The sequence below is a fragment of the Heteronotia binoei genome, chromosome 7, assembly GCF_032191835.1.
Source record: "Heteronotia binoei isolate CCM8104 ecotype False Entrance Well chromosome 7, APGP_CSIRO_Hbin_v1, whole genome shotgun sequence".
NCBI classification, from domain to species: Eukaryota; Metazoa; Chordata; class Lepidosauria; order Squamata; family Gekkonidae; genus Heteronotia; species Heteronotia binoei.
In genome coordinates, this window is record NC_083229.1 from 63,405,447 (window position 1) to 63,424,822 (window position 19,376).

Here is a 19,376-nt window from a genome sequence, read left to right on the forward strand (position 1 = left end):
ATGCTAAAGGGCTGTAGGAGGTTGGCTGGAGCCTCCATTCTTGGCAACGTGTCTGAGCGGCTTGCGAGCTGGGGTGTGCGCAGAGCGGAGGTGCGGACCCAGATGGCTTGGATTTAGCCACCTTTCCGTGTTCCTGGTTCTGTTGCTGGTTCTTACTGGCATCCCATCCTCGTCGCCAGTGTAAAGTACTGGGGTTGGCGCAGTAAGAGACCAGAGTCGGAGAGTGATTTCAGCAAGCTTTACTTCAGGAACACACACACAGACTGAGCTCTATTCAAACTTCCCGCTCCTTTATACAATTCTTGCCCCCTTCTGATTGGTCCTTAACTATGTACATGGATTGGCTATTTACAGGGCCCTAAGGGCCTATCAGGGTACAGTATAAGCCTAGATGTTGATTGGCTACTTATGTTTCAATCCTTCCCCTGATTGGGCACGCTTAGGCCTTCTCTGGAACCCTGGTGTGGAGTACAAGCTTTGGCTTGTTCAGCTTCCCTCCAAAAGCAACAGTTCCCTCCAAAAGTAACAGTTCTCCCATTTGAGCCTAGGACACAACAAAAAGGGAACAATGGAAACACTTTTTAAAAGGGAAGACAGGGCTTTTCTGATTTGGCAATTCATCATTGCCACAATTTTTTTTTTGCTTTTATAGCTCTTTTTAATCCCCATATCTTTTAAAAAGATATTCTTCTGTTGAAATCTCTCATTTTGATGCGTAAGTTTAAGGTACAATATTGTGTGCAGTTAAATGCCTGGAAACTCGCTTTTTTATTTTAAACTTACAATTCTGCAAAGACGAATATCTCATTTAGACAGAACCGAACCTTCCACTGAACCTAGGTATTGCAGTCATCAACTATTTCACGATAGTATCTCAGTCTCTTAATATCACTTGAACATCAATGTCTAAGGTCTACAACCCTTTCAGACATCCCATTAAACTATTTTGGTATAGAAATGAGAAACTCTGAACTGATGACTGATGCATCCAGGTCTTCTTTGTGAACCTTTCACTGATCTGAAAGAAAAATAAAGGACAGAACATATGTCAAAAATATGACATTTGACTTTTTCTTAAACAGCAAGTTACCAGAGGCAATATTCCTGTTGTTTTCATAAAAATCTGAGTTACAATAGTGATTTTCCATTAAAATGTGATAAAATTTGGAAACTGGGGCTTCAAATCACAGATCCCAACACAACAAAATGTGCATAGATATTGACCTGACAGGTAGCTGACATGGTAAGCTTTGAGAGCATGAATCCAACATGGAGGGAAATGCTGGACTCTGCCCTTCTTTACCAAGTACATCAAAGCTGATCACACCAACCATGTACTTTTGGAAGTTAATACAGCATGTATTATTATTTGTTTAACTTCAGATATAGATTACAACAGTCCTTTATTTGTATAGGAACCTGTTCAGCAAAGGAGCCACACATTGAAATTCTACAGTGGCCCATGGAATTAGCTGACCTCCATGAACTCCCTTTTTTGAGAAATTGCTGCCTTTCCATGGAAGCTGAGGGACTGTAATCACCATTGCAGCTCTGGCATTCTGGCCATCTACAGTGCTAAATTCAAGAGAGGACTTCCTCCCAAAGCATCTGGACCTCCCAATGCTCACAGACTGTGAGTAGAATGAAAGTCAAACTGGCAGCTGCTTGTGCATCCCTACTTATAAAATATATTGACAACATTTACCTTTTTGTAAATTAGAGGCTGCCAGAGTTCTGAAATCTGTTGTAATTATTTATCAGAATGTCATTATTTTAAAAAGAAACATTTATTAATCTGATGCACTGAGTGTCACATGTATGACTATCTGCCTGCAGGACGGAAGTCTTGGGTGTCTTCTTTTGTGTTTTAACAATTTATTGATAACATATGGTTACAAACCTTAATTATAAATTTTCTGTACTAACCCATATGGTATTTCAATCCCCCCTCCCTCCAATGTTGACTTCCCTGAAGTTATAGATTTAAGTTCAATACTAAAGGTACTGCTAACCGATCAAAGTTCAATATATTTTTTTCCTCATTAATACTAAAAGATTGTCCAATGTCTTTTTACATTCCACTCTTTCTCCATATATCCTTTAAATTTCTTCCACTCCTTTTTGAATATATCTAAATCATAGTCTCTTAGAGTTCTAGTTAGTTTGTCCATCTCACTCCACGATAAACCTTTCATAATCCAGTCCCATTTCTCTGGTATTTTTTCTTGTTTCCACAGCTGCGCATACAATGTCCTAGCAGCTGAGAGCAAGTACCAAATTAAAATCCTGTCTTCCTTTGGAAATTTTTCTAATTGTAATCCAAGCAAAAAAGTCTCTGCAGTTTTCTTGAAGTCGTAACCCAAAATTTTGGAGATTTCTTGTTGTATCATCTTCCAGTACTCTTTCGCTTTTTCACAAATCCACCACATATGAAAGAAAGAACCTTCATGTTTTTTACATTTCCAACATCTATCCGACATCTTTTTACTCATCTTAGCCAGCTTTTTCGGAGTCATATACCACCTATACGTCATCTTAAAACAGTTCTCTTTGATACTCTGACAAGTTGAGATCTTCATCGAGTTCTTCCAAAGGTGCTCCCACGTATCCATTTGTATTTCTCTATTCACATTGATTGACCATTTGAGGCTTTACTACTTCTATTTATTAATGTACCATTGGTCATTGTGTTGTTAGCCGCCCTGAGCCTGCTTCGGCGGGGGAGGGCGGGATACAAATAAAATTTTACTTTTACTTACTTACTTTACTTACTTCTGTAGACCATTTCAATAATAATTTGTGTACTTTCAATATCAATTTTTCATTATCTCCAAGCAGGACCCTTTCCAGTTCTGTTTGCTATCGTCTAATTCCCTCCAATTTAATATCGTTTTCCATCAAGCTTTTGATTTGTCTTGGGTGTGTTCTTGATGCAAGGAGCTCCTGGTCCTCAGAGAATGAGTTCGTACCCTTGAGGCCGAGGTGACTGACCTGGAGAAGCAGAGACAGTCAGTTAGGCACTCGGCAAAGACTCTCGGTGATGTATTAGATGAGCCCCGCTTCAAACATGGCAGCCCTGTTGCTGGCAGGGAGCATGAGGGTTGAGAGGGAACACGGCACCGTGCTGAAGATAAGGGGAATGCGCCCTCAGAAGGGACCTCTTCTTCCAATGGTGAGTGGGAATCCTTTCGTTCCAAGGAACCATCCCTGGGCAGGGAGAGAGGGGGGTTTTGGTAGTTCATGATTCAATCCTTAGGCAAGTAGACAGCTGGGTGGCAAAACCGCATACTGACCGTATGGTGACTTGCCTGCCCGGTGCAAAGGTAGCGGACATTACGCGTGTAGTAGATAGGCTGATAGACAGTGCTGGGGAGGAGCCAGTGGTCATGGTGCATGTTGGCACCAACGATGTGGGAAATGCAGTCGTGAGGTCCTGGAGGAAAAATTTAGGCTACTAGGAGGGAGACTTAAGGCCAGGACCTCCAAGGTAGCATTCTCAGAAGTGCTACCTGTTCCACTTGCAGGGCTGGAGAGACAGGCACACATTAGAAGTCTCAATGTGTGGATGAGACGATAGTGTAAGGAAGAAGGGTTTAAGTTTGTTAGGCACTGGGATGCTTTCTGGAACAAGTGGGAGCTGTACAAAAGAGACAGTCTCCACTTGTCCCCAGATGGAACCAGGCTGCTGGCGCTTAAAATCAAAAAGGTGGCAGAGCAGTTTTTAAACTAAACCTTGGGGGAAAGCCGACAGGAGATGACATGTCTCTGGTTCGGGAGGACTCATCTCAAAGAGATGAAGGGTTAGCTGTTACTTTTCTACCGGATAATGGATCAGAGTTGTCCACTGAGATGGTGACAAACTGTATGGAGTGTCTGCCAAAGTCTCGAGGCGGCAGGAGGAAGGTAAGTTGCGGGCCTCACTTACTTGGGAAATTATAGATGTTTGCATACAAATGCTAGAAGTATTCAAAGTAAAATTAGTGAGTTGGAATGTTTAGTGTTGGGGGGAAACAGACATTGTGGGAATTTCAGAAACTTGGTGGAATGAGGAGAATCAGTGGGACACGGTGATTCCTGGATATAAGATATATCGGAAGGATAGGGAGGGAAGGGCTGGAGGTGGGGTGGCTTTGTATGTCAGAGAGGGTATACAGTCCAGTAAGACTGAGGTCAAAGAATTAGATTCCCTTCTAGAAATGCTTTGGGTTGAAATAGAGGGCCCAAAAGGAAATTTAAATATGGGAGTTTGTTATCGCCCACCAAATCAAAAGATAGAGGACGATTATAATATGATGGAAGGATTAAAGATAGCGGCTAAATGTAAAAACTGTGTCGTAATAGGTGATTTTAACTACCCGCAAATTGATTGGGTCAATATGTGTTCAGGTCGAGAGAAAGAGATTGAGTTTCTAAATGCTCTCAATGACTGTGCTAGGGAGCAGATGGTAACAGAACCTACCAGGGGTGGGGCGATCCTGGTTTTGGTTCTAAGTAATGCCAAAGACTTGGTGAGAGATGAAAAAGTGATTGCACCACTTGGGAGCAGTGACCATAATGTTATTCATTTCACCATTTGTATAAATAGAGAGTTGCCCCAAAAGACCAGCACAACCACATTTAACTTTAAAAGGGGTAAATTCTCTGAGATGAGGCATGTGAAGAGGAAACTGAAAGGAAAGGTAAATATGGTCAAAACTCTTGGGGAAGCTTGCAGGCGACTTAAAACTACAATCCTAGAAGCTCAGATAAAATATATACCACAAGTTAGGAAAGGCACAAACAGATATAAGAAAAGGCCTGCATGGTTAAGTAATGGAAGCTGTAAAAGGTAAGAAGGACTCCTTTAAGTGGTGGAAAGCTAGTTCAAGTGAGATTAATAAAAGGGAACAACAGCTGTGGCAAATCAAATGAAAGACTGTGATCAGGCAGGCAAAAAGGGACTATGAGGAGCATGTTGCAAAAAACATAAAGACCAACAATAAAAATGTCTTCAAATATATTAGAAGCAGGAAACCAGCCAGGGAGGCAGTGGGGCCCTTGGATGACCAAGGGATAAAAGGATTACTGAAGGAGAATAGGGAAATGGCTGAGAAGCTGAACGCATTTTTTGCCTCCGTCTTCACTGTGGAAGATGAGAAGTGTTTGCCTGCTCCAGAACCACTTATTTTGGAAGGGGTGTTGAAAGACCTGAGTCAGATTGAGGTGACAAGAGAGGAGGTTCTACAACTGATTGACAAATTCAAAACTAATAAGTCACCGGGTCTGGATGGCATACATCCAAGAGTTCTGAAAGAACTCAAAGTTGAACTTGTGGATCTTCTGACAAAAATATGTAATCTTTCATTGAAATCTGCCTCCGTTCCTGAAGACTGGAAGGTAGCAAATGTCACCCTCATTTTTAAAAAGGGTTCCAGAGGAGATCCGGGAAATTACAGGCCAGTCAGTCTGACTTCAATACCGGGAAAGTTGGTAGAAACCATTATCAAGGACGGAATGAGTAGGCACACTGATGAACACGAGTTATTGAGGAAGACTCAGCATGGGTTCTGTAAGGGAAGATCTTGCCTCACTAACCTGTTACAGTTTTTTGAGGGGGTGAACAAACATGTGGACAAAGGAGACGCAATAGATGTTGTTTATCTTGACTTCCAAAAAGCTTTTGATAAAGTTCCTCATCAAAGGCTCCTTAGTAAGCTCGAGAGTCATGGAGTAAAAGGACAGGTCCTCTTGTGGATCAAAAACTGGCTAATTAATAGGAAGCAGAGAGTGAGTATAAATGGGCAGTCTTCACAGTGGAGGACGGTAAGCAGTGGGGTACCACAGGGCTCAGTACTGGGTCCCATGCTCTTTAACTTGTTCATAAATGATTTGGAGTTGGGAGTAAGCAGTGAAGTGGCTAAGTTTGCAGATGACACTAAATTGTTCAGGGTGGTGAGAACCAGAGAGGATTGTGATGCCCCCCAAAGGGATCTGTTGAGGCTGGGTGAGTGGGCATCAACGTGGCAGATGAGGTTCAATGTGGACAAGTGCAAAGTAATGCACATTAGGGCCAAAAATCCCAGCTACAAATACAAGTTGATGGGGTGTGAACTGGCAGAGACTGACCAAGAGAGAGATCTTGGGGTCATGGTAGATAACTCACTGAAAATGTCAAGACAGTGTGCGATTGCAATAAAAAAGGCCAACGCCATGCTTGGAATTATCAGGAAGGGAATTGAAAACAAATCAGCCAGTATCATAACACCCTTGTATAAATCGATGGTGTGGTCTCATTTGGAATACTGTGTACAATTCTGGTCACCGCATCTCAAAAAGGATATTATAGCATTGGAAAAAGTGTAGAAATGGGCAACTAGAATGATTAAAGGTTTGGAACACTTTCCCTATGCAGAAAGGTTAAAATACGCGGGGCTCTTTAGCTTGTAGAAACATCAACTACGGAGTGACATGATAGAGGTTTACAAGATTATGCATGGTATGGAGAAAGTAGAGAAAGAAGTACTTTTCTCCCTTTCTCACAATACAAGAACTCATGGGCATTTGATGAAATTGCTGAGCAGTCGTGTTAAAACATATAAAAGGAAGTACTTCTTCACCCAAAGGGTAATTAACATGTGGAATTCACTGCCACAGGAGGTGGTGGCGGCTACAAGCATAGCCAGCTTCAAGAAGGGGTTAGATAAAAATATGGAGCAGAGGTCCATCAGTGGCTATTAGCCACAGTTTGTGTATATATGTGTGTGTGTGTGTGTGTGTAAGTGTGTGCAATTTTTTTGACCACTGGGTGACACAGAGTGTTGGACTGGATGGGCCATTGGCATGATCCAACATGGCTTCTCTTATGTTCTTATGCAGCAGCCAGTCTGTCATTGGGGCTCTACATGCGGGAGCACATACAGCCGGGGCTGCAGGACCTACACTGGCTGCCAGTAATATACTGGATTCGCTACAAGGTGCTGGTCATTTCCTTTAAGGACCTGTTTACCTTAGGGACCATCTCTCCCTACATGTTCCCCAGAGGTACTTACATCTGGAATGCAAAACCTACTATCAATCTCCGGGCTGAGGGAGGCAAGATTGAAAATCATCAGGGAAACAGCCTTCTCAATCACCTCCTCCCATTGGTAGAACCAACTGCCAGAGGAGGTTAGAGCCTTGCGAGACCTCGCCCAGTTCCACAAGGCCTGCAAGACATTATTTCATCTAGCCTTTAGCTGAATTGCCAATATAGTAGCATAAAAGGATACCTAAGAGCACCGAATGCCATCGGAAATTAAATGACACTAGCACCAAATTGTTTTAATTGTTTAAATTTAAATCATTGAACTGATGAATTGTTTTAAATGTTTAATTAATGCTTGATTGAATTGAATTGTTTTACTGTGATTTATTGCTTTTATTGTTCATGAGCTGCCCTGAGCCTGCTTCGGCAGGGAGGGCAGGATATAAATCTAATAAATCAAATCATATTTGTCAATATAATTTTTAAAAGGGTTTGCTATCACAGGGCTGACCAATTGATATTATGGGTTGGGATCCAGCATGATTCACTTAGCTCCAATCAAGGCCCATTCTAGCCCTTTTAACTGTTGGAGTTGTGCCTTTTTGTGACCCCTCATCTAGGGAAAGCAACAAATTGTCTATTATTGTTCATGTTAAGGAGGAGCACACTTTCCCCCATGTCCTAGTTCACAGTTAATTAAAACAATGTTGCAGGTCTGTGTGCCCTTATCAGTTCAAAAGACAGCCTCCATTAAAGATTACTTTCTAACCAGAAGTACTACAGACATTTCTACAGGTGGCTAAAAGCTGTCTTTAGATATAGTACCCTTTGTGTAAGGCAGCTGCTGCTTCACAAAAATCAGCATGGGGTTGTCATTGTCTGCAGAGCATGTCAAGGAAGATATTTCACAGAGCAGTTCATGAAGGATTCCTAAAACCCACAATAGGGAATTTATTTGTAGGCTGTATGGTGTGTAGTGAGCAAGGCCTGCTCACTGAACTCTTGCTGTTCTAAATGAATACTGAAAGAGCCAAGATGTTCCTCTTTGCTGCCTGTGTTCTTAAGGATCTAATGCATCATAGGGGAGGGGGGTATATCTGAATCATACATTAGCTCTAGAAACAGACAGACGTCGAAAAGTATGAAGCCCAAATTACAGCAATAGAGCTGTTGCTGCCATAAAAAGTGATTTTTTTTTTAAATATAGATTTTTGAAATGATGGAAAACGTTGCTATCATTTTTGGCTTCCTTTCAAAATGGACACTTATTTATAAATGAATGGCTCTGTAATAACCCAGTGGCACCTTCATAAATCTCTGCAACGTATAGCAGTCTGTAACACATCTGATGAGAAATGTGTTTACTCTTTCAGGATTAAAAATAGAAAAACACAATAGAACAAGTTCATTGGCAGGTTCAGGTGGCCACTTAGTATATAATAGAATCAGGAAATGAAAGTGCCCTGTGGCACATGAAGAAAACACACACACAACAAGAACACTTCTTTTCAGAGGACACATGCAAGCATATGCTTGTGTTTTCTCAGTTGCCAACATTAAAACAAAAATTAACTGTACCTCCTTGCAATCAGCTAAATATTTATTCAAATCTTCAGCTTGTTATTTCTTCATTAGCAAGCTGTCCCCTGCTGCTCTGTGGAATATGTGAGTAACTTTGAAAATGTCAGAAGCACTCAAGTTGAATCAACTGGGGGATGTGCTAACAAGACTCATAATCAAGTGGATGTACAATAGTGGCACATTTCAAGCTGGGAAATAATGGATCAATATTGGAGTCTGTTTCCCATAGGACAATATCGTCATTTGCTCCTACTTTAAGATTTCTTTTTATTCATCACATCAGTATGATAAAGTGGATTTTTTCCCTGTTGACCCACAATTTTCAAGTTTTAAGCTTTTCAGTAAAAACAGATAGTTTGGCAAATTAATGTTACTTTGAAGTAGAAGCTTACTATAAATAAAAAGTTACTTGATTTAAAAACCAAACAGGAAAACCACAATCAAGTATCTTCATCACCAAAGCTTCAGTGCACACATGAAGCTCCAGCAAGCATAAAGTCCTGTTCACTGAAATTTCAGATACAGCCCTGTCATTCTGAATGCAATCAAAAGAGGAAATTTGCTACAAGTTCATGTGTGCATTACTGTGCTTATAAAGGACTGGATTAGCAACACAGTACTTCAAATGAAGTATGTATTTTTTAAAAAACTTCGATGTATGTTTATAGAGGTCTGAATTTTGAAATTTTTTCAGCTAAATTACAAGGCACAACTGTAATTTTTTGAAGAAGGCATGCTATACAAATATTTCTTGGAAGAACACTATTGTATGGTGAGTCAGTGGAGTGTACACTAGAGCATCAAACTGGGATCCGGGACACCCAGGATCAAATCCTGATCGTGCCATGAAGCTCACAGTCCGCCTTTGGCCAAGTCACTCTCTTTCAGCATCTGCTTCCTTAGTTTTACTCAGGTATGCCAACCTGAACTCATTAGAGGAAAGGAGGAATTTAAAAAATACTAGATTCATGGAATCAACAGCTACATACCTGCAGTCATAGACATTCCAGAAAATACAGCCTCTGTTTTCATGCTAATAGATGTTCCACAGATGTTAAAAGTTCCAGAGGTGGAACAGTATCCAGAACTCTGTACAAGTGCCTGCAGGAAGTAAAAATAATTGAATACTTTTAAACACAAACACTACTTCTGTGTTAGAAATGATGAAATATCTGTCGGTGCGGGTGTTAGCAGAGAGAGCGGTGTGATGTGTACAATGGTGAGCCCCAGTACAGAAGTGAGCCAGACACCTGCAGCTAGTGCTAAAACAGTGTATTTACAATATATATACAACGTGCTCACTAGTGCAGAAAGATACATTAAATACAGGACCAAAGTGCTCCGCCAGCATGTGGCTCCTCGAAGAGAGACCTGTGCATTGCCAGCACAGTCCATATATAGTTCCTTCAGCCAATCCTGGCAGTCCACAGTCATGCTGACTCAACAGGTCCTTTCCACCTGTCCTCTGCTGGCTAGAACCGGCCTGTAGATAAGGTCACTGTGACCTAGCTTGCCAGCTAGATCATCTGCTGTCACAATAGAGCTGTCAGACTGTGTAAAGATAGATTCAATACTGACACACCTCCTAATCTATCGTACACAGTAAACCTAAATGTTGTACACAGGTTCCATACACACTTGACAACTTTACATTACACACAATGTTATGCAATGTTACACACACATGCCTACACATTGTTTCCTGGACAGCAGGATCATATACATTTACAGTTTTTTACAGTTTCCAACCCAGGAACCCATCATCACTGTCCTGGTCAGCCAGTTCCCTCTGGCATTTGGCTTCAGCCTCCTTGTTACGTGCCTCACACTCTGCAACCCAGACCTTCCACGCTTCAGCCTTTTCCCTGAGCGTTTCCTGAAACCCTGGTGGATCTGGTTTAGTTACTAGGGTTACATATGGCACTTTATACCTGACAGGAGGGATACCCTTTGTGGCTCTGGCAGATACTCGAGGCCCTGCACTAGCACTGGGCTCGTCTTCTCCAGACTGTCTGCTTGCCACCTCCTGGCTCAGAGGTTCCTCCATCTGACTTGGAAGTTCCACTCCCTGACTTGGCACCTGAGGCTCTGTGCCAGCATTGGGCTCACCTTCTTCTGGCTGCCCACTTGCTAGCTCTCGGCCGGGAGATTGTTGTTCCTGCTTAATCACCCTTGGCAGGACTCCAGCACTGTTATCAGTACTTGGCAGCAATACAAATTCTCTTTCAGTACTGTGTAACTCAGACCAGCTGGTATGCTCGTTAAACCTAGCTGTTTTACTGAAAGTCAGCTTTGCCCTCTTATCGCAAAAGCGATAACACCTAGCTTCTGGCTTGTAGCCCAGAAAAGTTAGGCTTACTGCCCAGCCAGCTCCCTCCCTTCTATTATCCGAGGGAATTTTAACCCATGCCTTCGTCCCAAAGACCTTTAAAAATTTCATGTCAGGGACTTTACCATATAGCCTTCTATAAGGCATGTCATGCACAGCCTTACTCCAAATTCTATTGTACAGATACACTGCGGAGTACATGGCCTCGGCCCAATAAGCAATTGGCAATCTGGCATCCTCTAACATGCTGTACATCAAATTCTGCAAGACAGCTCCATGCCCAGATTCCTGGGGCGTGGCCGGGTTAGCTAATCTGTGAGCAATGCCTTGGTTCTCCAGCCAACGTTTAAACTCGTTTGACAGAAACTCACCCCCGCGGTCACTCTGAATTGACCTGATATGCAAGTCCAACTCCCTTTCAACCGCTTTTGCCCATTTAGTAAACATTTTGTATACCTCGGACTTGTGCTTCATGGCAAACACCCAGGAATACCTTGTATAGTCGTCGGTAGCCACTAGGCAATACTGCCTCCCCGACAGACTCTTTGGAAATGGGCCAATCACATCGAGGTGAATCAATTCTAAAGCATGCTTGCTTTCTCTGTTGCTTTGTTTAGCAACTGCACAAGCCCTGCTCTTGGTCTTTTTACAGACCTGGCAGTCTAAGTAACACCTACAGGGCTTCACCTTCAGACCTGTCACCATCTGTAGGGTCTTTTTCAATGCGTGAAACCCACATTGCCCAAGTCTCCTATGGAACAGATGGATGCATTGGTCATGCACTGGCACATTAGACACTTGTGCAGCCTGAGCACAATGACTCTGGACCACATACACATTCCCATCTCTCTTACCAGTAGCAAGCAGCTTCCCCCCACCTCCTAAGATCTTACAACAGGTTTTCTCAAATATTACCTGATAGCCATCATCAATCAGCATGCTGACACTTAGCAAATTAGATCTTAACGAGGGGACACACAATACATGCTGGAATGTACAATTCAAAACAGGAAAGTTTATACTTCCAGTACATGTAACAGCCGAAGTAGTACCGTCGGCTAATCTCACATGAGTGAGTTCAGGAATGTCAACATCTCTCAGCAGCTCCTTGTCGCAGCAGAGATGGCTTGTTGCACCAGCGTCTAATATCCACACAGACCCGGTGCTTTCTCCTGAAGAAGTGACCAGCCAGGCTTCTTCCTCACATCTGCTGGTGGTCCTCTGCTCTTGCTGCCTCCGTCCACGCCGCTTCCCTTTCTCTGGGCAAACGCGCAAAAGGTGCGAGGATGAGCCACAACCAAAGCAACGCCTGACTGACAGTGCAGTCGGCTCCTCTTCAGCCTTTGGTTGTCTGCCAGCAGCACAAGCCGGCTCATGCTTGGACGCCTTCCCAGACGAGCCGATAGCCACACGCTCTCCAGCCAACACTCCCGGATGGCTCACAGCTGCAATCCTTTCCTGGAAATCATGCAGGTGGGCACACACATACTCCATGGTCAGAGTAGCGACATCAACCGTCTCCAGGGAGGTAATCAGTGGTGTAAACTCCGGCGGCAACGAAGACAGCAAAATATACACTCTGTCATCAGGAGCGACAGTTTTGCCCCAGGCTTCCAGCTCCACGAAGCAGTCTGTCAGCTTCTTGATGTGCTGCCTTACACACCCTCCGGCCGGCATTAAAGTGCGAAACATCTTCCTGGTCAAGGCCATTAGGGAGCCTGCAGTGGTACTAATGTAGACCCCACTGAGCGCGTCCCAGGCAGCCTTGGCAGTGTCCTTCCCACGCACATATATCAACTGGTCATCTCCCACTGCTAGCACAATGTTTGCCAGCGCCTTCTTGGCCAACACAGTCTGTTCAGGAGATAACACGGCAGGGGGATTACTTACAAACAGCCATTGACCCTCACACTTGAGATAGTGTTCCATTCGTAGGCTCCACACCGCGTAGTTGGCTGAGTTAAGCTTCTCGACGGCCACTGCAAGCTGCTGCTGAGCCATGACGCCGACTCCTCCACACAGCTGGCTGCCGTCCTCCCTCTGGCTCTCGGACTGAGATAGCTGGTACGCTTTGTCCTTCAACGGCGTTCCTCGCCTCCGACTCCTTCACAACTCTCGGTCAGCTCAACACTCACGTTGCTCCTCCGCGCAGCGGAAGCATGCTGGGCCCATAACCCTGTCGGTGCGGGTGTTAGCAGAGAGAGCGGTGTGATGTGTGCAACGGTGAGCCCCAGTACAGAAGTGAGCCAGACACCTGAAGCTAGTGCTAAAACAGTGTATTTACAATATATATACAACATGCTCACTAGTGCAGAAAGATACATTAAATACAGGACCAAAGTGCTCCGCCAGCATGTGGCTCCTCGAAGAGAGACCTGTGCATTGCCAGCACAGTCCATATATAGTTCCTTCAGCCAATCCTGGCAGTCCACAGTCATGCTGACTCAGCAGGTCCTTTCCACCTGTCCTCTGCCAGCTAGAACCGGCCTGTAGATAAGGTCACTGTGACCTAGCTTGGAAGCTAGATCATCTGCTGTCACAATAGAGCTGTCAGACTGTGTAAAGATAGATTCAATACTGACAATATCCACTGTAATGTGAGAAAACAGCTGCTGTGGGTCAGCAGCCTGCAGCAGCTAATGCTGATGCTCGGACAGCTGACCCTGTTACCACCCCTGCCAGAGAGGTGGCAGAAAGGGACCCTTAGGCACTAGTTGCTGAAGGTGCTAAGGACAGCATGAACTCTAGCCCCATGGGCACTGAGACCACAGAGGAGGCAACCCCGACAGGCAGTGAGCCAACAACCCAGGATTCAGGAATTGCTGACTCGCTAATTAACAATTAGGCCAAGTAGGCACTGGCCTATGCCCTCCCCCCGGTTTCTCCCCTGCTTGCAGTCCTCCCAGCCTGCACATGCAGCCAGCAGCCATTCTTTGCCCAACTTGAACTGTTGTTGTCAAAGAAAACTGGTTTTTTTTTTAAATAATTACACTTTTGTTGACAAGCTCATATGACATGCATTCCATCATAAATAACACAGTTCAAAAGGTATCAGGCTAAATGTCTAGTAAAGCCAATTCAGAAGAGAGGGGAATTTCCTGGTTTGTGATTGTGCTTATTTTGGAAATTATGTCATGCCAAAAGCTCAGTATATAGGGTATTCCTACCAACAATGCCAGAAGAATCTGATTTGATCACAGCCTTTCCAACATAATGGGCTGATTGAATTATTAATACCAGGGATGGAATTCTAGCAAGAGCTCCTTTGCATATTAGGCCACACACCCCTAATGTAGCCAATCCTCCATGACCTTACAAAAAAGAGCCTTGTAAGCTCATGGAAGATTGGCTACATCAGGAGTGTGTGGACTCAGGGCTTTTTTTTTTTAGCAGGAACGCATAGGAATGCAGTTCCGGCTGGCTTGGTGTCAGGGGGTGTGGCCTAATGTGCAAATGAGCTCTTGCTGGACTTTTTCTACAAAAAAGCCCTGTGTAAAACAATGTTTATGTCAGGGGGTGTGGCCTAATATGCAAATGAGTTCCTGCTGGGCTTTTTCTACACCCCCCCCCCTGTGTGGCCTAATATGCAAAGGAGCCCCTGCTAGAATTCCACCCCTGATTAATACTATGGAGTCTGTTAGGGGTGTAATCCCACCAAGTTTTCATCTTTAAGAATTGACCATTTATGTTAAAGTTTTTTATGTATTGTAGGAAGAATACTATACCTGCTGCCAAGTAGATTTTGAGGGCTCTCTGCCAAGTCATTATACCATATCTTTTGAAAATGTAATAGACCCTTGCTGTGTGATTTGATTAGACTTTGTTGAATGGGGGATACTAGGCCCTTTGACCTATATTGTCATAGTTCTTCAGAGCGGCTCACAATCTCCTTCCTCCCCCACAACAGACACCCTGTGAGGTGGGTGGGGCTGGAGAGGGCTCTCACAGCAGCTGCTCTTTCAAAGACAACCTCTGCCAGAGCTATGGCTGACCCAAGGCCATTCCAGCAGGTGCAAGTAGAGGAGTGGGGAATCAAACCCGTTTCTCCCAGATAAGAGTCCGCACACTTAACCACTACACCAAACTGGCAATAACAGAAAAATCATCTGGAACAGGCAGTGCCAAGCCTGCCTTCCTGATGGACAAGACTGTTAAGAAAAGTTTAGAAGATAAGTAGAAAAAGAGTGGAAAATAAAAGGACAATGGACAATTTTTGATAATGATTAAGTTTAAAAAAAAAGAAGAAGAATATAAATTTTGTTTTAATAGTTAAGGGTACCTTTAAATATTTGCATTTTAAGTAAATAACACCGGCGGGGGTCAAGTAACGGGGGGATTGGTGGGTAGAAAGTAATATATGGGGTAGATAAAAGAAGTTTTTAAAGATGTAAGAAATAGATTTATTACCATATGTTACCAATAAAATTGTTTTAAACCTGAAAGACTGTTAAGAGAAGTCACTCACCAGGAGGAACAAATGTTGCACACTTGTAGACTGCAGATCATGAACTGCTTAATTGGTAAAAGGCATGCCATATCAATAAAGCACATATCAAACAGGAAACTGAAGTAGATTCTTCAGAATAAGTAAAATATTAGCAACACACAGTTTACAGCTGATTAAATTTTTGAGTTTTCTTTAACAGCAGCTCTACATGAAGCACAATATAGTAGTCAAGACAATGACATGGATCAGCATGCTAGATCTGTTGAACCTAGGAGCAATGCTAGATGAGGCTAAGCAACACTTAATCTAGCCAATTCTGGAAAGCTCACAATTAGAACATGAAGGCAAAAGGTCCTCTGCTGTTGTTTCCCAGATTGTGGTTCCCTGAACATGGAAATCCCTTTTAACTATAATGTTTCACTTATTGTCCATGTAAATGTAGTTTAAGCCAGCAGAAGACACTACCTTTGCTGAAACTTTGGGGGATGGGGGAGCAGAATGGAAAATTTTAAGAGCAGTAGCTATAATTCCAGTATAACCTCAGCTAACCTTTGATCCAGAATCATCAGAATCCCCCTGCATACTATAATATCATCTAAGGCAGCAAGACAAGGCAAAAATGCCCAGTAGCAAATAAAAGTATTGAACTTGAGACCTTCTGCACTGTGTGCTCGTTAATGCTTTTGTGAATACTGGTAGAAGAGGAAGTGTGACATAAGACTCAAAGGGGTGGAGAAGCACAGAATGGTTCTGTTTAGGATTCCCAAGGCCAACACTAATCCTGAAGGAGAACTGATAAAACCAGCTGATAATACCCTTCTGTTTTACAGTGACTTCCAGTTTCCTTCCTCAGGGCATTTGCAATCATAAATCATACTTGCCTTTTGATTATCATCATGTTTAATACATGTAGAAACCATATTATCAGAGAGGGAGCAGCAAGTGCTTGTTAACATATTATTTAAAAGCCATTTGAAGCATGTTTTAAGGGGGAATCCTTGGAAAGGGAAAAAAAAGGGTAAATTAAAGAGCAGACTCAGGTTTCTTCTGGCTGGGCCTTGGTGACTGCTTTAATGCAAAGCAGGTTCTGCATTAAAAAGCAATTACCAATAACATTATTCAAAAGTTACCTGTTGAAAACAGAGTTCAAGGTATCTCTGCCCATGGGATTGTAAATGAAGCTGCATAGCCTACAGACATCAGCCATAATAAACCCACACTTTTACCCTCTCTAATAATGCTGAAATTGAGCCCTCTCCCAGTATTAACGCAGCAATTGTGTTATAGGTAAGGTCACCTGGATACACAACTTTGTATTTAGAAATAATTAAAGACCTCTCCTGAATCTTTCTTCCACCCTCCCTATCTTGGTTAGTCTTCCAAGCAGGGAGGAAACTTAAACTATTTTCCTCCTGAGTGACAAACATCCATTGAAGTCACACTTTCCTCACTATGTGATATTATTATGCAAAACTATAAACACTCTGGCACTGCCCTTTCCACAAAATAAGAATGTTTTCAGAAATGGCTTAGAATAGGCTTATTTTCAATTTATATGAAAATTTTGCAGAAGCCTAATGGTACAGAATGTTGTCTGGTATTATTCCTGATAACCAATACTGATGACATAGTTTGTATTTTATACCTTTTGCAAAATAAAAAAGCATTTTCTAAATATTTTTCTGCAAGCTGGAGTTACATAAAGGACTGCTATTAAGAAGGACCACAGAGAGTCAGCAATGTTAAAGGGGTGATTATCCTTGTCAGCTTCCAACCTTTAAATTCATGTAAATATACGTAGTTCTGGCTAAGCAACCTGGCAAAAACATCATTGTGTCTATTTCCATCATCAAAACATCTATAAAAATAGTGACCCTGTTTTAAAAGGAGGGGAGCAGATAACACTTCTTTTGTATTTAAAGAAATAGTAAAAGACTTAGCTACATATGTCCTATATTTTTAAAAAAAAAATCTGCTTGGATTCTTCATTGGAAATGACTCTGAGTTATTTTGCTTGTAATAAACCCATTGCAAGTATGCAGAACAGTCAGCCATATATATGGCCGGGAATTCTGGGGAAGGGTCAGTCCCCATCCCCCACCCCCCAAAAAAATTCTGGATGGTCTCATCAAAACAAAGCTGAACTTTACACTCAGTTCAGATTTCATTCTCTGACCTTATACTGTAGAGCCCATGAATAGAACATTGTCCTCCTGCTGCAGGGTCTCAGTAACTGGACATTTTATGGATCCCTGCATTTACACAATGAGATATCAACTCCAATCTTAATGCATAATACTCCAGTGCCTGCCAGGAATGGCAGCAATATTGATGCCTTTCAGTGCCAATTCCGTCATTCACAGAGCAGAGCTCAGTCAAACAATGCAAGGTTAACAAATCTGATAACTCTGATCATGCAACTGCATCAAAAAGAAAGACTGTTCATGCACATAACAGGAATACAGTGCTATTAATAAATAAGCAAATATGTTCCCTTCCTATTGTTACATATTGTGACTAAATCATCAGTTTACACTAATATAGTTTAAGACATGATGGGCTGATTTATGGAGTGTTTTCTTCATTATGTGTTTTCTTTCCATTGCAGTGCCTGGCAGGTTCATTATTTTAAAAGCAGAACTTTTGGGCCAAGGAACTTGGAAAGATGAAGCTTCTTCCCTTTCTGGAGTGGGGGTGGGGAAAGGAAGTTAAATTAAGCAATACTTAAATGTTCATAGATGTCTAGTCTAATTGAGGAAAAACAGCATTCATTGAGGAAAAACAGCATTTGCAGAAAACTTTTGAACATTAGGGATTTAAATAAGAACCCATAGTTGAAATCTATGTATCTCTAGCCATTAGCTGCATCATTATGTTTTTATTTTGTCTGTGGAAGCTAAGTGAAATGGCATCATTATGGCTTCTGGTGTACATTTATTTTGGGAAAAAGTCAAAATGATTGCACACAGCTGGTGCAAACAAATCTTTAATAAAAGGGTCATATAATGACAAAGTATCACTGGCAGCAAATGAAATTCATGTGTGGGGATGCAGTGGTTGGAGAGGCATGCTACTTAAAATAGGTTTTGCCAGTTTTGATGTCAAGAGCAGAAGGATAAACAGTTTCACAGCATGACAGAGATGGATGATGTTGTGGGGCAAGTCTCCCTCCTCCTAGTGTTAACTCCAACTTATTCTTGCCTACAGAGATACCCCTGGTTTTGACACTACTCTATTTGGTGAATTGAAAGCCCTTGATTCTCAGTGGTTTATTACCATTGACTGCCAACCTAGAAGGAGTTTCATTCTCCTGGATCAGGCTATTTGTTTCAGGATAGAAGACATGACAAGGTTAGGCAAATTTTATTGAATGTTCACATCTATCACTGATAGTACCTAAACTCATTAGGTTTTGTTTTTGAAGGCTCTCTTTGATGGGCTGCAAATGGGCTGTACCATCTTACCTTTCACTTTCAAGAAACAGGCATAAACGAAGGGCTTACAGTTCCCTAGTAGAACACTCGCTCTGTTACAGTAGGTATATAATAAGCCACTTTGTGTGAGGTTCTGCCCTACATAGATAACAGTCTTCCTTGCTCATTATATGTAGTCCAGTGTTCAAGCCTCCAGTGGGATTTGCACTAATAACAAGAAATGCCAGTCAGGGATTTAGCTGTGGGCCTCTACACTCCTTCTGTATAACTTTAGGATGTACAGAATACAGCTGCTAGTTGTTGACCAAATACATCATGGTCATCCCATATTCAATGCGTGTTTGAGCACTGGTGCCTATTAGTTTCCAAATCAAGTTCAAGGTGCTGGTTGTCACTTGTAAAGCCCTAAAGAGTCTGGCACCTTCATACCTACAGAACGACCTCTCTATATATGTTCTCCCCAATAATGCTTTGCCCTTTGTCAGATTGCACCCAAACAGCCCAGCCCACAGGTGGTTCAACTGTTCTCAATGCCAAGAGCTTTTTCAATAGTGGCCACTGCCTTGTAAGTATGTTTTAGCT